The sequence below is a fragment of the Bombus bifarius genome, unplaced genomic scaffold (assembly GCF_011952205.1).
Source record: "Bombus bifarius isolate JDL3187 unplaced genomic scaffold, Bbif_JDL3187 scf7180000008199, whole genome shotgun sequence".
Lineage (NCBI taxonomy): Eukaryota > Metazoa > Arthropoda > Insecta > Hymenoptera > Apidae > Bombus > Bombus bifarius.
In genome coordinates this window covers 316,759-340,031 of record NW_022884505.1, presented here as the reverse complement: position 1 = coordinate 340,031, position 23,273 = coordinate 316,759, and the positions used below count along the sequence as shown (strand labels likewise).

General features: G+C 43.3%; 1 protein-coding gene across 5 annotated transcripts in view; it reads right to left on the bottom strand.

Annotated features, from left to right (window-relative positions):
* The window catches only part of LOC117210201 (ankyrin repeat domain-containing protein 50), a 219,860-nt gene that overhangs the window by 145,702 nt on the left and 50,885 nt on the right, over positions 1-23,273 (bottom strand). For all 5 annotated transcript variants that reach the window (XM_033452976.1, XM_033452980.1, XM_033452977.1 and 2 more), the window contains exon 2: positions 1,310-1,356. The gene's annotated coding sequence lies outside the window, so the exon portion shown is untranslated. The remainder of the gene's footprint in view (positions 1-1,309; positions 1,357-23,273) is intronic.

Below are 23,273 nucleotides of genomic sequence, written 5' to 3'. Positions count from 1 at the left end.
TCGCTTATTCCGCTCGTTACAAAACCACGTGGATGCTGAGAGTCGATGTTCTTTGGAAGACCGCGACCACGAATTGGAACGTTTTCTTTTCTCGAAAGACTAAGTAATTGTACGCCGATGGAATGACAAAGTCGGCGCAAACATCGGACAAGATCACCGCGGAAAGGAATGTGGCGCGTACATCGATCGGAAACAATACGCGCAAAGCAGAAAACGCGTTCCTCGGTTCCACCGTAAAAGCGTGACCAACTTTCCGTTCGATTGCGTCGCGCTACAAATTCTTCGTCCTAATTGTACAGTATGATATATTGAGTTGGCAACTAAGTAATTGCAGATTTTGTCATTAAGTGCTAATACAACAGGATGTACGAAAATATTAGGTTGTCCGAAAAGTGTCTTTCTTTTACAGACCCGTCCTTTACAACGACGCGTCTTTATACAAACACGAATCCTAATCTGTCGAACGTTGTGATCTGTAGTTTGATAGAACAAAATGGATCATCCGCAATTCGATAAAATAATATAAAACGAAAAATGTTGTGCATCGATTATTTCCTTCTAAAACGAAAGAAACTTTCCGGGCGACCTAATATAATAAATACGAGAACGATGAATAAAGTTCGCGCGGACCTGTGCGCTACCCGACCTCGTCTCCGAGTTTACAGCTACATTTGTGTTTCAACGATCCGCAACCGCTTAGCTCGATAGAAGCTTCTTGCAAAATTTTCCGATCTTTCGAAAACACCAGGTGTGCGTCGAATAACACGGGCCGAGGGTAGCCATCTCGAGAAACTTTTACCAAGGCGAGCGATTGCGGATTATCGAGATACAAAAATAACTATAAATTCGAAAGAAAGTGGAACAGAAACACGCGTTTCTATGAACCTTCTTTCGTCGTTTCTGTGCCTCGTGCTCGCTCCTGAAGCGGATTCTGAACAGCTTACGATATCTCGTATCTCGTAATACGCATATAACGATAACGTCGTATCAAATGATATCTAATCGTTGCTCGATATTATCCAGTTGGCTCAACATCTTCCATCACGAACATTACAAGCTTGAGAAGTATTTAAGCGAAACTAAGCGAACTGCTTGTTATTCCAGAGATGGCGTTGGCTCGGCTAATCTTTTCATTAGCGTAAAGTTAATTACATTGCAAGGCATCGACAGACCACAGTTACGTGTCCTCGAGGCTGGCACGCGAACCATAGCGCGCACGTAAAAAGAAGGAAACGCGTGTCGTTGGCCGGAGTTTCGCGCCAGTTTCACCGGCGGGTGTTACCCTAATAGGATTCAGCAAATTACTTACCAACTGGTGCCGTACTGCCAGCTCCAATTCCTTCGGGATTTCCCGATCTGAAAGAGAACGACGAATTAGCGTGTTTGTAACAGCCGAATCACCGCAGGTTTACCTAAATAGCTAGGTAAAGGGGTAAATGATTAAGCAACCGTGTGTTTTCTCTACGATTAATTGTAACATTCTTCCTTACAGGGGAATGAGCGAAGTATGTGAAGCGCTAATCGATTCTTCTCGTCAGATCAGGTAGAATTAAATTGAATCGAACAAGACGTACATAGCATGTCGATGGATAGAAAGTAGTTTCGAGTTGTCACACCGTGTGCGTCGATAACTTTTATCTTAAATATTTTTGTGTATTATATGTTTGTCCATCGGTCTTATCAAACGAAATTCTACAATTTTGTAAAATTACCGTGCCTCCTCGTACCGTACTCCGTAGCTGACGAAACTTCGTTTTTACGTTAGTAAGAGAAAATTTGATCTGAAAGGAGCTTGAAAAGCGCGATTTCAAACGGTATAGATCGTTCACGCTACCTGGTTACGTTTGTCTGGACGATAATTTACATCGAGTATCTTTCATTCTACGTCGAGATGAAGCGCTCGTTGAATAAAATAAATCTCTGTTAAATAAAAATATAACGTTTAAAATGAACTATAGACGAGGTCTCGGATCTCAAGAAACGTCGATGTAAAATTCGAAATCTAAAGTTACAAGATCAGAAACCGTCTAATCCAACCGAACGCAGTTTGATTCGTGAAACCGATTTCCCTCGTTCTATCGTAGAGCTTAGACAAATGGTCAGGAAAATTCGATCTCGTCCGTTTTTCCCCCAGATCAATTTCCCCCATGCACGATCGAATCCCCTTACTTAGAGTCGAGACAAGTGGAAATAATTATCCGGTTAGTTGGATCCTGTTAGACGAAATCGGTGGTCAAGAGGAATCCTCCAAGTTGGACTTTCGTTGGTCGAGCACATCTTATCGTTTGGACCTCGGAGCTTCGAGCAGACGGAGAATCGGACGAAACGAGAATAAAATCGGAGTAGCATGAAACGTGGTACGTAATTAGCGTCAGCTTTCGGTTTCGTCGTGAACAGAGGCTACCATTTATCACGAAGACGACTATGCTAATCCATCGATAGCAACGGGTCCGGTCCAGGAAATCTCTTTTTTCAACAGCCACTGAAATCGAAGATTAATGGACCGCGGATTTTTATGCGATTATATTTATGGTTAGGAAGTTTAAACGTGAAAAATGTGTAGAATCTACGTCGTACGGAAAGATATATGAAATGTTTCAGTTAACATGGAGAGATTTTAACGAATCACCGTGTATAAGTTCCGTATCTAAAGTAAGCAGAAATAGGAATTTGAGAAATTAAATCTCGAAAGCTTGAATTATCGAGTTGAATCTATCGCATTCAGACTGCGAGATTTCCATAGAAACTTAAGATTGCAAAAAGAGATATTCAACGGACGAAACAAATCTGTACTCGGATTCCATTAATTAATTATTAGACAAATTTGCATGAAAATAAAAAAATGCCACCTAAGAATTTGCAACGCGTACAAGTTCCGATCAAACCGGAAGATGCGAAATCTCGAGAAGCTTGAATTATCGAGTTGAATCTATGGCATTCAGACTGCGAGATTTCCATAGAAACTTAAGATTGCAAAAAAGGAAATATTCAGCGGACGAAATAAATCTGTGCTCGGATTCCATTAATTAATTATTAGACGAATTTGCAGGAAAATAAAAAATGCCACCTAAGAACTTGCAACACGTACAAGTTTTTCGCACAAATCTTTCCCTCCTTTTAAGACGATTTCTTTCTTCTGAAGAGGGAAACACGTGTAAGCAGAGGGTGGCCGCGTTTCTGAATTCGTCAAGGGGAGGATTGGCGTGGTTCGGGGTCAAGAGAGCGACACAAGAGAGACTTTATGGCAGTGCTGTTGGTCCGAGTTAAGCCCCGGAGCTTAGGGACCTTTCCCCCATTCTCTTCGAGTTGCTACGCTATACGAACATCGGCCAGATAACGCAAACTCGGTGTCATCCGTGAGAAATAGGTATTAGCAGCTATGATTGCTCTCCCGTGAGAATCTGTTCATTTCTATCTCTTAGAGTTACTACGTAGATAGAAGCCAGACCACTGTGCGAAGCTCCTTTACCTGCACGTACCTACCTTCATGGACGACTATTATTCGCCGCATTAAAACGCAAGTTAGTTACGGACTTCCTGATAATTCCGACATTTAGCACGGAACCTTCCGATATATTCTATTCTGCTTCCGTAACCGATCTTGCAATTGATTCTGCGATAGCAAATGTTTCGCGTTTAGCATTATCCCGCTATATAATTAAGTATGGAATAACAGATTGCGAAATCGGAGTTACGAAAGGCGGATGGCGCAGTTCAACGATGGCTACGAGATACCACGACAATTCGTTGTACTTACTGTTGAGAATTGTGCATCTTAATTGCCATAATAAATTGCCAATAAATAAAAGTAAAGGAACACCGAGGTTACACTTAGAATTCGTATTAAAGTTGTTTTAGATTTATTTAATAAACGATTGCCAGGATCTTCGTCGATGTACATTTGCACGCGTCTCAGCACTTCCTTTGTCTCGCCATCTTCCATGCCACGCTGCCAACGGAACAGTTACATTCGTCCGTTTTTCGAGACGCACGTACTTCCACACACTGATATTCGCGTACGTGTGTCACTACCACGCGGCCAATCTAGTCTAGCACACAAAATTACGCATATCTCGATAGTTACAATCAACTAACGAGCGAGGAGAGATTCTACGCTGCGCGTATTTTATAATTTTATAATTTTGCGATTTCGTATCGAGCAGGCTAGTTTGCAGTTTGTAAAACGCTGTGAAATTTCGAAATTTCGCCAAACTTTCCGTCAAAATTCACAACGACTCGTGATAATTCGCGAATGGAACTGGTTGTACCGCTGGAATCCAATTATACGTAATTTCGATATCGCAGGCTGCAGATTTCGCGTTTATGGCTCGAGACTAACTTTTGCTTCAGACAATTTTATTGCACCCAAAAGCACAACGTATGCATGGAGAAACAAATATACGTACACATAGCACAGCGATGTGTTTGATACTCGTTCGTTTTATAACGTTTAATTCTTTAAATCGCTCGAATTTAAAGCAACTAGACTCGAGATAAAATTCAGCGGAACCGGAGAGACATTAGACGCGAGACAAAGTACGTTTTAATAAGAGTCGTTCGAGTGGAGATTGTTATGCCGAGGGACCGTTTCGTTGGACGTCTGTGCGTTATACGTATTTGCCTGGGGTCTGACCTGAACGTCTTAATCCCCTGTTCGCGGAAGCCAGGTTTCCGAGATCCCCAGGTTGCTTCTCAGAAGGGACTCTCGGAACTGTGTCGACTAATTTAGCGATTTAAGACGAGGAGGAAATTAGGTCGTTTCCATGAAATAAACGGAACTAACGAATCGACGACATTTGGAAGCAGAGGTCTCGTAACTAAGAATTATCGAATTATCCAAGTCATTTTTACTGATTCTTATAACATCATCACCGACTATCGTACAACTTACTGACTGACCGTCTAACGGAAAAGCAGGTTTTTCCTCCTCCTATCTTCATTTATTAACGTTGGTTATAACCAATGGGCATCGCTGATCGTTACCCTCGCTTTCCTAACGAAAAGTGCGAACAACGAATCCGCGTTCTTAGTTCTAGAAACGCGTGAAAACGTAACGAAAAAAATTCTTTTTTTATTATTTAATTTGTACCTTACAATTTGTCCAGCTGGGCATTCGGCAAATTTTTCAAACTTCATCGCTAATTAACACGTGGATGGCTACCCCCAGCGGAATACCATCTTCGAGTTTGTCTATTTTATTTCTTTAGCGAGATCAATGGGGTGTTTTCTCTTTAGTCTTCTTTTTATGAGAATTCTGCAAACATCTTCTCGATATTTTTACTCCGTACGCAATTTCCTGGTATTAACGAACGACCTGCATCGAGAAGACAGTGGTTCTTTGCTTCGTTTAAACGCTACCGACAATGAGAATCAGTCAGCTGTGTATTGTCCACCCAGTACAGTCGGACAACCCTCCGGCAGGTCTACCAACCTATCGATCAGGCAAACCGATCGTAAAGGGAAACGAAATTAGCCATATTTCGTGCAACGTTTATTTCCAGACCTAAAGGGAACATGAAACACGAAAGATCATACGTGGAACATCAGTGGCGAACGAAATTAGCGACACGTGCAACCAGAAGACAACTGACAGGTTCCAACAGAAAGGCCGAAGGCGATGCATAAAATAAACGGCGTTTCCTGCCCGACAGACGAAACCGAATAATTTTCACGATTCGCGGTGAAATTAATACGAGTTGGAACGATGAATGGAATTAATAGCAATTACGGTCTCGAGTCTCGGCTGAAAATATTGCCATTTCAGGTCGTGGTCGACGCTGACAACCACGTAGCCGCTAATTAAACGAACCATTCGAGCTGGAACGATGGATACGCGTCGAAGAGGAAATTCTTTTTTCTCCTCTGCCATCGTTTGTCCGCTTTTTTATTTAAATCTGCTGTCCTCCTCGCTTCTCCATCGCCTTGCGCCTCTTCGGGTATCTTCTTCTATTCACGCTATTTGCTCGTGAAAAGTAATGGAATAGTAGAATCAAATTCTGCTGATATCTATTCAAGTATAACATACGTATTTCGCGTTGGAAGCGAGTGTTAAACACTGTCAGACACGAGATCGAGGAAGCGTTCGAACAATCGCCGACATCCTTCGCGAACACGAGCATCTTAAACTTTCACTAACATCGTAATGAGATTCGACAATCGCGACCACGTTGCTAAAGTTTGAAGGAAATTTGAAAAAAGAGAAGAATATAAGAATTATGCATATAAATTACAAGAGTCCCAACGAAGCATCTTTATCATCGGAATATACGTTTTCAAAGTACCAAAGTATCGTAATCGCGCGAAAGTAGCGTGAAATTCTAAGAAAGCCAATATGCTTCGACCCGATGAATCGGCAGGAAAATGGTCTAATAAACCGAACAGCGCGTCGATACTTTTCGTAGCCGGTGTGTAATGTCAAAACGATTCTCTCGAAACGGTAAATTCCTCTTTGCCCGACATTCGCCATTAACAATTCGAATTCCACGCCATTGAAAATTACGCCACTGCCGTCCTGAACCCCTTTTTCACGATAGGATCGCGTGCCGGTCTCCGGAAATTGATCGTAAAATCGCGCGTTTCCATCGGGGACGAAACAATAATAACGAACGTATTCCCGCTGCGTCCACGGAAACGGGACCTGTTTCGCGAAAACGCGGTGCAATTAGACGCCGAACACGCGAGTGAAACGCAACGGATAATGCGCCCGCCGAGGGAGATCCGTCTTGACCTGCTAAAAACCATTTCGAAACTTGGCGATGCACCGGATGCCGATAGCACCGGCGGCGAATTAAGTCGCGGTCTTGCGGGCCATTTTGCCCAACGAAACTTCGCATTGCACCTCGGGGAATTCTCGTGTTACGCGCCACGACGGGTCATGCAGTGCGAAACACCATTAACAAACGTCCAGAGACCTAACGCAGACTTTCCGCTTTATGTTCGAGCTTGCGCGCTTTGCCGTGCAAATTCTGCTTCGTCACGGTTGCTTCTAAATTAAATCGGGTCGATTAGAGTCGTCTTGATATTCTGATCGAGAACGATCGATCGCGTATATTGTCGTAGGTCTAAGGGCTACACACAGACTCGCGAGATTGGATCCGAGGTGCGGTATATCGGTCGATAGTGCTATTGCTGACGTATTAGGTCGCTGTGACGTATTGCTGTTGCTGGTGTATAGGATTTTTTTGTCTTCATCCGGGTTGCCTTTTTCTCAATTAGGATTCGCGGAGAAAAAAATCGGACTACGAATGCCGAGATTTGAACCTGGGTCCTGAACGTTCGTAACCAACGACGCTAACCACTGCTCTACGGTCGCCCGGTTATAGTTTGCTGTCGAGTGCCGCTACAGATCACTCGGATTCTTCGCTGTGGAAATTTGATCTGGAAAAGTTTGCTTCTGAATAAAAGCATCGATCGATGGTATCAATGAATCGACTGAGATTCGGGGTCGTGTACGAGATCTAGAGAGCTACGTAGACTTCTAAGATCCGGCCATTTGGATTTTCACTGTGAAATTCTCTTTCGTGATATTGGGTTCTCAATTGACGTATTGATCGGTGGTATTCGATCGATGTACTGACTGACGTATTGCTCGTGTTTCTGCGTCTTTCGAGTTTTAAGGAAAATACAAGAGTTGGAAGATGAATACGAAGATGAAGATGTTTCTTAGTATGTGTTCTCGTTGCTGTTTGTATTAAACTGTCTTTTTGAAGATATTACAAGTTTTCGTTCGCCTTTATTCGATGATAAAAGTGGTAGCACGCTATGGATAAATGAAAATGATAAAAAATACGTCGCCCAGTATTTTCTATACGATATGAATATTTACAGTGGAACGGTCGATAAATCAAATTGACAGTTTAAAAATAGGAAATGGTAATTCCGAATTTCGTCAAGCGGGAAATGCCGAAAAAGCGTGTTCCACCAGTGTCAATGTTTAATGAACTTTACTACGGGACAGTATGCGATGATAAATAATCAAATTTACACTGTACAGCATATATGCGGATATATAGTCCTGACCGCCAACAAATAAACACGAAAGGGGATCGAGTAAAATAATATTTCAAGTGGCGCAAACGAACCCATTGTCCCTCGCAGGTACAGCAATGTTAAACGCGAATTCTCTACATTTCGACATTCAATTCCACGATTTTGTTGTGCTTTATTGCCACGATTTTAATCAACTGCGTTTAGTTTAACAATCGAATTAAGTGGCAGGCAGAGTGATCGAGTTACGTATATCGCGAGTCGTAGATGGAAAATATGTTGAAATCGAATTTTGATTTGATAAATTTGCAATGTAGCGAGTTAATTTAGAGGATTTTAGGCTCGATGCGGGATTGACTAAGGAGTAAGCTTCCAGTGTACAACCTTAACAAATACGAAATTACTTTAAACTTTAATGGAATTATGATACTTGTCAACTTCCAGACCTTCCAGCTTCGAAACTTCCGTGCGCTCAATCTTCCAGACTTTCTGCAGTTCCAAAACTTTCGAACGCTCAAATCTTCAGATTTTCTATAGTTGGAAAATTTTCGAACGCTCAAATTTTCAGAATTTTCAGTTCCGAAGCCTCCGAGCGCTTAAACTTTCAGACTTTCCAGTTCCGAAACTTGCGAACGCTAAAACTTTCAGACTCTCCAGTTGCGAATTCTCCGAACGCTCAAACTTTCAGATTTTCCGGTTACAAATCTTGCGAACGCTCAAACTTTCACTTTCCAGTTCCGAAGCGTCCGAGCGCTCAAACTTTCAGACTTTCCAGCTCCGAAACTTGCGAACGCTCAAACTTTCAGACTTTCCAGCTCCGAAACTTGCGAACGCTCAAACTTTCAGACTCTCCAGTTGCGAAACCTGCGAGCGCTCAAACTTTCACACTTTCCAATTCCGAAGTTTCCGAGTGCTCAAAGTTTCAGACTGTCTATAGTTGCCAAACTTCCGAACGCTCAAACTTTCGTATTGTCCAGCTTGACCAGATTCTGTCGCGATCTCCAGACAAAAGTACATCAATCCGACGATTCTCTGGTTTTTCCTAATCCACCATACCATGGATACGTTCTAACGCCGAACTTGTCGAAAATTGAAAACGAAGCAACTGCTGAAATCGGATGGGAAGAACTACTAGTCGGTGCAATCTCTGACAGTCGATGGTGATTAATCGAGTCGGTGAGGATCCGGTCAAGTGGAGCCTTCTCTAAAATCGGTTATCCGCTCGCGAAAGATCATTAATCAAGGTCGGTGCGAACGGAACGTTCTTACCGCGAGAACCAAAGTTTCAGCCACTTTCGCCGTCTGAGCGCGTTGTCGCGCGATGTTGGCACGTTGTATTACAATCTTGGTAGCGATGGGACCAAGTTCGTTTACGTATTTACGAATTTGTAGTCGAATTTACACGCTGTACATTCCGAGCTGGAACGATGTAAATTCGTCTTGAGTCAAACCCAATACTCGAGCTTTAACTCGTAAGGTTTGGATACTCGCAAATAGACTTTTAATTTTTACGTAAATTCGTATTTCCAAGGATATTATTTAAAAATGTTATCAGACTCGGTAGACAATTGTTTCGCCTACTAAGAATTATAAAAAAAAACACTGCACTTTGAATATTTTATAAATCATTTCATATTGCGTGCATTCTGTGCGATTTCGCGCTATCAAATTTCCAATAAACGCGTAAACATTTGCAGCGAGATGCGGCGATTCGTTCGTTGCACTTGCCAAGCGCTCGACCAGTGCCAGCTGCTGTCGAACCACGTCCAACTACAACGTTTAACGAAATATCAACAACTTTCGTACAATACGAACGACATACGCGAAAAAGGAGGAAAATTCTGCGCGTTGGAATATCTTGATAGTGGAATATTTTGAGCGAAACTTTTCGAATATCTTTGCGAGTCATCGTACTTGCGACGTACTTTAGCCCATCGCTGAGTCTTCGTGTAACACGGTACCGCGACACGGTGTCGCGAGTTTACACGTTGTCCTCTGTCTTGCGACTTTTCGCTCGGTTACACGTGTTAACGTTAAATCTTCGTTGCTGTAATACCGTTAGCGTGTACAACGATTCTCAGTCTCGCCAGCTCAAAACCGTAGTTGGGATTAAAATTACATCTTACTAATCGTGCGATTATGTACTCGCTTTCGTTGGCGTTACGTCAGCGTGTCCAAAGATTCGATTTTACGAGATAAATCGTCGAATCTCATTACGAATTTTATTACGGTGTATTTGAATCGCAGCGTGGCCGAGAATATTTGCTGTAGAAGAAACGAGTCGAACGACTTTCTGAAACTTTAGTGGCATTTGGATCCTAAATTTTTAGGGACTCGATGACGAATTCGAATTTTTTGTTAGGTCCGGACACGGTAAATGAAAGGAAACGCAGAGAGAGAGAGAGGGGGGGAGAGAGCAACAAATTGCAGCAACCGTAATTGGATGTAACTCGTGGAATGTACGCACGAAGTTACAATTTCCAGAAACAGTTTATTATATGACAAACGAGAGAAATAAAATTCAGCGGGCGAAGAATAAATTAAATCGCATCTATCCTTCTTCAGAGTTACAACTACATTTCACGTAGAAAGAGTGGCCAAACTTGAATAACTTCGAAACACAAATTATTCCTGCTATAATATGTACATTTTATATTTTCCTGCTGCTTTATGAATAATTTGAAACGACCAAGTTAATTTCGCTGGATACGCAGACAGTAATTCTTCCTACATGTACGCGATAACAACGACATCGTCGTTATAATAATCGTAAAACGTACAAAATGTAGGGTTACGATCCGCGGTTTCGTCGCTTGTCCACGCTTACGAGTTTCCACAAGGCGACTGTGAAAACCTGATAAAAGAGCGGTTTAATTTTGTAAAATTAGAGAACAGACGATTGTACGTTGTACAAAGACTCGATTGTACATTGGCGAACATTCGTTCGAGAGTCGATCTATGTCTATTTTAAAAATACGATCAAACCTAAAAAAAAAAAAAGAAGAGAAAAGAAAAAGAAAGCCACAAATACCTGCCAATAATTACGAGGACAGTTGAAAATCGAGAAGCATAATTCATAATTTCCTAAAATGACCGTTTCTCACTGTGCCGCGTATTTTTCAAACTTTCTACCGCCACGACGGCTCAGAGAACCGACGTGATTTCTCAAGGAGAAGACGCAGCGACGTCCCAGAAACACATCCGGCGAAATTAAACGTTGGTACGATTAGAGCGCGAGAGAAAAATCACTGGCAGCAACATCTGTTTCGCTGGTTGGGACAAACGGCCACCGATTTCTCCGTGTCTGGAAAACGGTTCGACCCCGATTGCTACTTGCCGCGAGAAACCAGAACGAACAGAACAAACAACGTCACCAGACGGGGTGTTATAGGAAAAGAGGGAAGAGCTATGGTGTCGTCTGTGCGGTGCTTTTATTTTTCCAACTTTAACGAGTTTCTCGCGCCTCTTTGTCTCCCCTGTGTTTCTACTCTCTGTCTCCAACTCTCGTACACTGTGTACACGTCTGAATTACGAGAACGCGAATTACTCGAGGGATTGGTTTGAATGGCCGCGCAACGAGCAGCTATTGAATAAGCAATTGCTCCCGTGGCCTTCCGGCTTGCCTGGTCGATCGATTTTCAAAACTCGTTATCCGCGTAATGGAATCCTAAAATTACCGGAATACACACTGGCCCAGCTACCGCTGTGCAAGCGCCGTGTTTATTTCTTCTTAATGAAGTAATGGAGAGACGGAGTGGTAGAAGAACCGGCGGATGAAAGCGGAATGTTTTATCGCGACACGCTTGCGCAGCTTTGTAGATTTTTCGTAATTCTGTTTGTTCTTTTCAGCCGACCAGTTCTAGTTATCGTTAACGTGCATAATATCCTTGATGGATTAATGAAAGCGAAAGAGAAAGAAAGGTAGTGGTGGTGGTGGTGGAAGAATGGGGATGAAAGCGAACGTCTTATTATTGTGGGAAGCTTGAGAGGATTTTATCGAGGATTTTACGTATTCCCTGTCATTCTCGTCAAAGTCTCGCTATTTTCAATCGAACAGGATCATCGAGTACGAAGATGTGAGAAAGGACTCGGACGAATCAGCGGGTCTGTCGAGTTCCTTCGCGAACAAATTCCTGAAACCTGGAACACAGGGTGTATCGTAACATGTGCGACCCACTTCAGCAGCGGACAGCAGGCATAAAAACAATGAAAAAAGTTCATACGAACACGTGTTCTATCCGACCTTCTCTCGAAGTTATAGCCATTTTTCTGCTTCAATAATCCGCAACCGCGTTTGCCTTGATAGAAGGCTCTTGAAACGGCTACCCACGGTCAGTATTATTATATACACGTGGGATTTTCGAAAGATCGCGGAATTCTTTGACGCGACGACTGCAAGCTTGCATACGGATCCAGGGACAGCCATCTCCACCACCTTCTACGAAGCCAAGCAGCCGCGGGTTATTGAAACACAAAAATGGCTATAACTTTGAAACGAGGTCACATAGAACACCTTTAGCACCGACTTTTCTCGCTGCTCTTGTACCTCGTGTCCACCGCTGAAACGGCTGCCACATCTTACGATACACTGTACCGATTCAGACGATGACCTTCCTTCGGGCGACACTCCGAGACATTACGCAACCATAAAATATAAATAACAAAGTAGAATAACGATAAAACGCGAATAACGAAATAAAACGCGAATGTAATTTAACATGTCGGAGTCAGGTTGGCATTTTGGGGCGTTCGATGAACCTTTACTTACTTCACCGTCGCGGATGTAGCTAATATTTATCAGTACGAATGTGGACACTACAAGAGGCCATGAGCCATAGCGGCGATAGGATGGTCGAGATGATGGTGGCAACGAATTCAGGCTCGACAACGAATCCACGGTCCACGGGATGACGAGAGCAAACGTAATACACGATTCGGGTAACTTTCTCCATAACTCAATCAGCAATTCGTACAACGACTAACTAACTCGTAATCCAAAAGAAACCGCCCTTATATACTCCTGTCCCCACTTCTCGGTTCAATCTTTGTTTTTAAGGAGAGCCATATATAATCATTTCATACCTCTGTCAGGTACACGTCCCTCCCGTGGCCGCGGCTACGTCTAGTGACCCGCTAGGTCATCTTGAGCCTGAACACATCGTCATAAAGCCAGGTTGGAACATTAAAGTTATTTCTGATTTATTTTTTTTTTTTTCTTTTCATTGCTTAAATGCAGCTATCGTAAAAGTCTGGACTAGGGTAGTGGGGTTTTACCCAGTATTCCTGACGAGAAATCCCGATGTTCTTCCATCTCCGACAAATAAATTCGTAGCAAAGAGCTCTAGAGCGTTCGAGCTTGGCGATTTCGCGATCTATCGAGAAGCAAGATCGCGAGAAACTTTCATCGTATTCCGAAGCTTTGATACCGTGCGTTGATCCACGGGCTAACGACGGAAACTACGATCTGTTGGAAGACGACGGGATTTCGAGAAGCGTGTTAACGCGAGATCGTCGCTGACGGAGCATGTTGCGAGCACATGGCGCTGCTAAGGCCGGCGTTGCACGTACAGACAGCAGAACCGGCATATCGGGGAACCGTAATGACGCACGCACGCACGCACTCGCGTATCAACGCCGGTGGCTGCGTGTGCGTGGGTGCGAAACGCGGCGTGCTCCGCAGGCCGCTTTCGTCGGGGACATCGTGCACGGCTCGAGACATCCGGTACAATACCCTCCGGTTATAATGGGCCGCTAGTTCCTCGCATTGTTCGAAGGCTACATTATACGCGCCGTACACCCTCCAAGTTACACGCGAGCGCACCACATACACGGATACGAGAGTTGTAGCGGATATATGCGAAGGACAGTACACGTCGTATCGTATGCACGGGTCGGATTGAAATTCGTTGTACAAGCGGCGCATCGTACGGTTGAAAATAAGTGGCAATTCAGTAATGAGAGAAGTAAATTGGCAGCTTTGTTTTTCGAGTAAATCGAGCTCGAAACTCGGTCAAGCGTTGGCTGTATATTTAGGTTGTCCGGAAAGTGTCTTTCTTTCGCAGACGCGTCTTTTACAACGACAAATCTTTGTACAAATATGAAAACTAATCTGTCGAACGTTGTGATCTTTAGTTTGATAGAAGAGAAAGGATCGTACGTAATTCGATAAAATAATATAAAATGGAAAATGTTGTGCATCCATTATTTCCTTTAACCCGTTTCCATCATGGCCCTACTTTTAAGGGGACGTTCGAAGGTATCAGCGGCGTTCAACTGACGACTGGTCCCTATCAATCCGCGCTCGGATGCAAATGGGTTAAAAGCGAAAGAAACTTTTTGGACCACCTAATATATGAATCGCTTGAGATTCGTGTACGAGCTGATCGTACGTCTGAAAGTATTGAGTTGGCAACTAAGTTACCAAGTTGGTAACAATCGCTTATTTGCCGATCCAATGAGAGGCAAACGAGTATCAAAAGTAAGAAGAGTAAGTCGAAGGTTTCGTTTTGCAGCAAATCGATGGTAAAAAAGCATGGTAAATTCCCTCGTAACATTCGTGATAATTCGTCGTAGAATTCGAGCTACGTGGCACTAAACAAGAAGGCAACGAGGAAAGTGTACGTCAAGTACTTCGTTTTACATAGGAAATTCGGTTTGAAGATCAGCCGAATATGTACAGGGTGTGTTGCAAATTGGCGGTCAAGCAGATTGCACGGCTAAGAGGAAGAGAAAATGAAATTTTAGAAATTCACGCGCACACGAAATCGGCCAATTTGAACAATCGGTGGGAAGTTGTTGTACGTGTAAAAATATCGCAAGTTGAAAATCTACGGTAACATTGCTTCGCTGAAAATTCCTTAATTTTGAAAAGACCGGGAACTCGAAATTTTGATCACGCTCGCACTAGGCTTTAAATCCCATCCCGAATTTCCACTCATCCTGTGTACACGCGTGTACATTTCTACACGAACAGCGTATGTGTATCCCTGCAAGATACACGTGCGTGGTTGGTAGTTGTGGTACAGCGAGCAGGGCAGTAAATGCACGACTATGTACAATGGTGTGCATATGAATAGAAACATGTTTTCGCAACTCGTAGGAAATACGATATTTATTAAATAAAAATATATCCTACGCGTATAAAGAACAAATATTTTCAGTTAAATCGCGTGTAGCTCAGCCCATTGCATATATACGCGGAAACCATACGAGCATATTATTCGCGTTCGTGCGATACAGAGGGTTGCGAGGGTACAACAACGTGCGCGAATGCGAATCAGCGACAGGCTGGGTATTATTATAGGAAGGTGAGGTATGGCGTTGTTGTTGCCTCTCGTCGTTATTATACGCGCGTGATATTGGCCATCTCCGGGCGGCCTCATGTAAATTACGACGATAGGAAACGGCTGGATTTATCGGTGGAGCGATTTCGAGCAAAGGGGTTGAGGTTGAGTAGGAGCAGGTTCTCGAGAAGGTTTCGAGACAGCGTCGCCCGTTGCGATATTTCGGCCTGTGTTGAACTTTACCCCCGTTTTCATCTATCCAGAAATTCTATCCATGTACTTTTAGCATTAGACGCTTCTAGATCGATTCGCAAATTTATGGCATTTGAACGATCTTTCGTTTTTACGAATCCAATTCCCCGGTTAGTTTCGCGCAACATTTCTGCTTTAGTCGTAGCAGAATTTTAGTTTCAATGTACAATGTACCGTGTATCCGTCCATAGGTTCGATTCGATGAGACACGGCTGGAAAGTAGACGACGAGCAGGAAAATCGGAGATGGCGAGAATCGGTCTTCGATGCTGGCGAAACCGGCGAAATTGAAAAAATTCGAAAATCGAAAAAATGCGCAATTGCTCGTCCTGTTCGCTCTTAAAATTCAAGTCGCCGCAGCGAAATGGAAAATAATGGAAGACGATCGAAGGCCGATCAAACGAACAGGTCACACGTGCGCGGAGCCGGAAGTACGCAAGCGTGTGCAGACTATCTGGATAGGTGCGACCGCGAGGACGTATCGATTAGGAGGTTCGAACTGGTTGCCCGTTACTCTCGAATCACGCCGGCTAGCGAATAATCAGATGGCCAATTAAACGGCCCAATTAAAATAATAAATCAGCCTAATTGGCCGTTGATCCTCGGTTGTATTTCGTTTTCGACAGCCGGTTCTTTCTGTTCCCTTCGTTTTCCTTCCTCTTTTTTTCCTCCCTGTCTTTACGGCGGATCGATCTCTTCCGTGCGTTCAACGCGAAAGAGAAGAACCGAAAGGGGAGAAACGAAATGGCGACGAATAAAGGCGAGCGAAGGCAGATGATAGCAAAGGGCGAGAAAAATGTAAAAAGAGAGGAAAAAAGAAGAGATAGGGGACGGAGGTAGAGGAAGAGAGTGACGAAAATATTTCGCCGACCAATGCAACGTAACTGCCACTTTATTTTCGCCGCGTGACCCGCTGCAATTAACGCTTTAATTTCATCGAGTGCCGTGGCCCACGAAAAATGGCGGCTGTCTGTGAAAATACGACCCGAATTTTTGTCCTGGGTCGCTGAAGAATGCCCTACGCGTCCGACAATCGTTTTTTATCCCTGCTTCTGGCTATTGAACGAATAGCTTGGAGAATTCTATTTCTCTTTTTTCTATCATAAAGGCGAGCAATGCGACAGAAAGTATTTCAACTTATTTCTCGAATTTTAAAGTTATTTCCCAGCGAGGCTTTTTCTCATTAGCTATTACATTTCAGATCTTGCGTTCGATGTTACAGAAGATACAACGATCGACGAATACCTTTTGTACCCACTCTATTTAATATACAGTATGACGCGTATGTACATGATCTTTTCTATTGAGGAGAATAATAGCACGATAGCAGGAAGACAAACGCAGACAAAAGGCTTGGCGTAAAGTCCGAACGTTTGCCTTGGCACTTTCAGTAGCCGCATTACGCAACGTTATCGTATTTGCGATTCTACGACTATTTGTCTACTCCTCGCTTGTCCAAAGCGTCAAGGAAAACTCGCTGCCACCTGCCGTTAATGTTGTTTAACAAATATTGCGAGCTCTGGGTCCTCTAAAGCTATATATATACAGGGTGGTTGATAACTGGTGGTACAAGCGGAAAGGAGACGATTCTACGCGAAAAAAGAAGTCGAAAATATAGAATAAAAATTTTTCGTTCGAGGCTTTGTTTTCGAGAAAATCGACTTTGAATTTTCGCTCGGTACGCGTGCGGTACGTTATACCGGATCTCATTGTAGATCGTTGTCTCGATGGTAAAATTAAAAAAAAAAAAATTGCTATTCTATATTTTCGACTTCTTTTTTCGCGTAGAATCACCCCCTTCCCCTTTGTACCACCAGTTACCAACCACCCTGTATATTTAACTTGGTACAGCGTATGGAAGATGGAATTAGAGATATTCGTCCGGGGAGCGAGGCCGCTTTATTAATTTTGAAACGTCACGGCAAAACGTGGTCGGTGCCGTTGAAAAGCCCGTGTATGGAGTAGAGGGAGATTTTATCGAAAAATTTCGACCTACTTCGCGTATCGCTCGTCTTTTGTCCCATCTCGTGCGTTACATCGGACAAATGACGTTGCTCGCGCGGTGGCGCGACGCATATAGAACCAGGCAGCTTGCGTTCCCCGACGGTGTATCGAACAGACCGATAAGAGAAGGATCGATAATAAGTGATGATATTAAAGCAGGGCAGACAGCTGGAAACGCGCATGCAAGTTCTTCATCGAACCAATTCCGAGATCAATCGGCTGAAAGTTCATTTCGGCCCATCAGACGCCGACTGAAATCTGGATTAAACGTCCGGGTTATCGAATTCAATCGGCGCCACGTACCGTATATCAACGGGTGCAGCGGCGATATCGAGGATGGTGCAGCAGGTATACGCTACCCCATATTAATCCTGTAACCTTTTGAGCGCGAAAAACGAATTGCCTCGCCGTTTCACTGTATCGCGTGTACGCTACCCTTCCTAAGCATTGGCTGCGTATTATAAATTATTACGACTGCTTTGGATTATCCGGCGAACGATTATGATCGATCGCGACTTTATATCGACGCGGAATAACGGTGCGACCATCTCGAAGAAGTTTCCGTAACTGAAATTTTGACAAAAGTTCGCAGATGTACGCGAAGATAAATATACATACAACTTGTCATCTCTTCGATACACCAAACTGTGAATAGTTGGCGCTATTACCGTGGAGTACGTTAGGAAAGAACGAGAGAGAGTTTCGTAGTTTTCTTTTTCACACTTGCAACGTTTTTCAAGAACCGAAGGCGATCTTTGAATTTCTTAATCGAACGTTTCCGAGCGTCGGGTCGAACATCCAACGCTTCTAAACACATCGCCGCGTAACGTTCACGAAACAATTCTTTCGTCGCGGACGTTGCATGACTCTGACGGCTATCGTGTGGCACACGGGTGAACTCGTCCGCGCACACGCTTTCACGCCACATCGAGAAGCACACAGCGTTAAAAGACGACGCACACTGTTACGTCGGCCATGGAAAACTATAAAACCTTTCCATCTTTCCTTTCTTTTTCCCAATACGCCGCATCGAACGGGAAACGCTGGCTGGTAGTAACAACGCGAACACCCCGTATATAATGCATCGTCTGCCTGCAGGAGGCTCGTACGTAGCACGCGTGCTCGGCGAAAGAGCAGAGATACGCCTAATGCAGATGATCAATTTACGTTAAGGAGGTCGTCGCGACGTCGAGGCGTAAACGAGTGAAACTCGGAGAGACCGGCGGGGCCAAGTACGACGGAATCACAGGATCGAACGCAGCCACGCGAGCATCGTTAAATAAGGAAGTTCATTGACGAGACGGTTAACGACGTATTATAGCGGCTGTAACAGACGGTAGAGCGCACTTTCGTGCACGACACAAGGCCCGAGAGCTGCAACACCGTGACACACGCTATGGGAAAAAAGAGTTGCAACATCCTGAGGATCGAGCGAGTTGCGCTTTTTACGTAAGTACGTTCTTCCGTTCGAGGCGAAGTCGCGTTTAAAGTTGCGGATACAGTGGCCACGAGAAGTATCAGGCCGACCGAAAAGTTTCTCTCGCTTCGTAAGGAAATAACAGAGATGCGCCACGTTTTTTCTTTTATATCATTTTATCGAATTACGTACGATCCATTTCGCGGTAACAAGAAGAAAATGTTCTCTTCTGTCGTTTTACTAGAAAATTTTTGTAGTCGCGAAGAAACGTACAGCGCCGTGAACGATTATCGTCTCGGACGCGTTTTCTGCCTTGTTTTTTTTGTAGATATTTCCGAGAAACCAGCGATCGTGAAATTGTTTTTGCAAAAGAACGCTGCGGGATAGCGGCGGACGTTACGCGGCGATCTGTCGCCTCTCACGACCGAAATAGAAGACAAAACGACGATCCTTCGGCGAGACGGTGCTCCTATTCGTGCGGCAGCCACTGCAAAAAAGTGGTTCCAAGATTTTGGAGTAGGATCGTCGCCGTGGCCAGCATCGAGTCCTGAGCCGAACTCGATCCAGAACCCGTGGGGAATTCCAACAAGAAAAGTTTACGGTCCGGACAAGCCAGCTATAGAAAATATCGTGGAACTTGAAAAGAAATGGAATAAACCCGCGTGGGCGGATATTCGAAACGAAACTTTGAATAACTCGGCGGATAGTATACTTAACGGGTGAACGAAAGTGATAAAAAGTAAAGAGAAATCCATTGAACGGCAAGCGAAAAGTTAACAAAATCAACGTTGCACCTCTGTTTGTTCATAGCCAAAAACACGGGATGAAGAGGAAATTTTCTTCTTCCAAACTTCGAAAGAAGGAAATTTTTCTTTGTCGTATCAGGTAGTCCGAAAAGTTTCTTTCCTGTTTATAAGAATTTTTGTTTTATATTATTTTATTGACCTAGGTATATCCATGTCGTTCTATTTCTATTATTACGTTCGTGCATAATTCGATAAACTAATATAAAACAAACAACATTGTGCGTCTATCATTTCCTTATAGAACGAAAGAAACTTTTCGGACAACCTGATATCTTCAGTTTCGTTTTAGAATAGAATCGCATGAACTGGCCATCGCAATTTTTGTTTCGATACCACGAAGAATGTAAAAATAGCGTTGAATTTATTACTATTCTGCTAACAGCGTAAATGATACGCTATAAAAATAACGAAACACTGTGTTAACGGTGAACCGGACACGAGTAGCAAAATATTACGAAAATGCTGCGTTGTTGATCAATGAATCGCATCTAGAGGAATATTTGGCGTAATGCTAGCCTGGAATGTAACGTGATAATATTTTACGACGTTAAAACGCGAGGCTTATTGCGAGCTATCGATCAAACTTCTTTCAACTTGCCACTTAAGCAAACGTTCCGTAAAAGGAATAAAAGAAAGGAGACGCGGGATCGCCGCGTTTCTGGAATTATCATCTTTCTAAAGATAAACGTAAAAGCAACGAAATTGCACGGAAGCACGTAGGAAATTGAAGATAAAACGACGACGGTGTGTACCTACTCTCGGATGTTTCATTCGAACGAGGAGTTTCCGCGTGCGGTATCACGAGTTTGCAGAATTGGCGCTTAGTCATCCGCCTTGCAGCTCGGTTTAATAGATTCTGTTATGCGAGTTGCAAGGACGACAGAATCCAGCAGCGATGCAAGAGAAAACTGGAAAGCTCTCGCCAATCGTCCATTACCGGTGCATGGAAAAACGCCACGCGACTGTTCAAAGCTGTTTTTCATCGAGCTTGACAAAGACCTGTTTCAACGATTCTCGCGCTTAATCGCGTTAAACGTCTAAACGTCGAATAGGATACCGCCAGGTGAAGAGAGAAAGAGGAAGGCAGGCAGAGGGAGGAGACTGGCTTTTAAACGTAATAATTCACCGACGAGGCGCGCCAAATTAATTATCGCGTACGCGCAGCGTACGGTGTAACAACAGAGGAGGAGAAATCGTAAGAAGATCCAATTCGAAAAAATAATATCAAGTGTTTCGTGTAATGACTTTACTACGGTCGGCTACACTAGACGCTAGTAACAGTTATAGCCTACTAAATTCCGACGGATCTTCGATCTATAAAAGATGTTCGCAATAACACAGTGTGCATGTACGTATATCGCGCTCAACGAGCCAAAGTACGCACGCGTCTGTATGTTTAATTCATGATGATGCATTACTCATTCATTCATGCGATCGTGCACAAGCCACTTCCGCGAAGAATGCCGTAACAAGTTTCTGGAAGACACACACATACGCATTCTCTCTCTCTCTCTCTCGTTTGTTCTCTTGCTTGGGTCTAGCGGTGGATTCGGTATGCGCGAAGCCCAAGAATAAAGGCGCCAAGAGGATAAAAATCGACAGTAAATCTCGAGAAATAAGATGGAAGCACGGAAATTGACCAAGGGTGTACAACTATCGACGATGATTCTATGAATGAGACAAAAGTTGCACTCGTGCAGTATCCATTGGTAGCAGATCGTAAGGACACCGTGAAATCTACGCGGTTCTTTCGATTATTTCCTTCTTTATTCATTTTTAAAATTCGATGCTGATACTGCTTTTATACATTCCTGGCTTCTTTTCCGGTTAACGTACGCTGATAACTTTCCAACGGTTATCTCAAACTTTCAGGATTTAGATCGAGAAAACTGCGACGCTTAAGCGACGTGGAAACTATAGTCTCGGAATACATGTTTGCCTATACCTTAAATCGATAGGTAGGATTTATCGTAAGGTGCCTCGAGAGCGTCGTAGGAATCGTAAAAATTGTGTTGAGGTTATTCGGTGTGTAAACAGAGAAAACACGTGGATAAATTGTAAGGCAGAAAATATATTTAAATAGAAGTGTAATAAGTAAAAATACAATTTGAGCTGGTCCAGATCCGCACGCTAGCTGTGTTACCTAATAACTGAAAACCCCGAAGCCAACGTCGCCTGTCTACTGTTTATGGCCTGACTTCGTCGCAGTCTTTTGTCTACGCGCTGTCGATGGCTTCAGTGCTTGAGAAAACTAAAAAAGACCAGATGTAGAGTTTTCTTAGAAGTGGTAACCACTTCAACAAATTGTTTCGAAATATTTGGCATATTGGAATATATCGATAATATCGATCGACGTACCGAGCGAATATCGTTCGATCAATTCGACACGTCACGAACAATGTCGAAACACGTTAGGTTCTCGTAATGTTATCGAAGCTTAATAAACGGACGATTAGAGAAACAGATCGCGAAATAAACGATCGCAATAACGCTGTGGATAAAACGATACCGAAAGTCACGTACGCGATCTTTCGCAGCTCCGCAGCTATTACTCACGAACCGTTAGTCTTTCCTCGAGTTTGTCAGAAATTATCCGATACCAGTATTTTCATCGAATCGCGACAAATTCACGTATCCGTACGATTTAACGTATCTGCTATCGCGATCCACCAGTCACGCGGCTTAATCTTCCGCTGCAAACGAACATTTCCTGCTTCGCATCCAACGACCTGTCAGTCACGTAGTATTACGAGTTGCATTCAATATCTCGGTCTCTTTTCAAACACACGTACACTCGTGTTACGCAATCCACGCTTAATACCCCCGGGGTGCCTTCGCTACGATACGTTCCTCCCTGTTATATCGTCCTGCTCTTTCGTTAAAACACTTTGACTGCCACGTTGACCGGCCACGGTGTCTTTAACTTTTTATAATTGCAAAAATTGTATGAAAATTGACAGTCTGGGCATTTGGAATATAACCGATAAATAGAAGATACTTTGAAACAAAAGGTGCCCCATTGAACAATTAAACATTTTTATTAGAACGTCAATAAAAAAAAATGAGAACGAATCTTGCGTCTAACGGTGCACTGTGTTTGCACGCATATGTTTGAGGGGTAATCTACGAACATTATTATAAACACAGCTTAGGAAATAATCGTAAATGATGCTTTATAATCGTATAATTGAAGTTACAAGTGTGCACGTACCTTACTATTATATACAGAATGAGCAAATATCGTTTACTAATATCTTCTACACGTTTCAACGATATATTCTGGGCGATTTGCTTGCGACGAACCAACGAATGCGAATGGTTTGTTGAAATGAACGAAGCCTTGTTATAATACGTCGCTACCAACTGTTACAAAGGCGCCACAGTGGACGTTGCTGACCGGTGCGCTCGAACTTCTTGCAATTGTAAAAATTGTAGGAAAATTCACAGTTTGGGCATTTTGGATATAACCCATAAATAGAAGATACTTTGAAACAAAAGGCGCCCCATTGAACAATTAAACATTTTT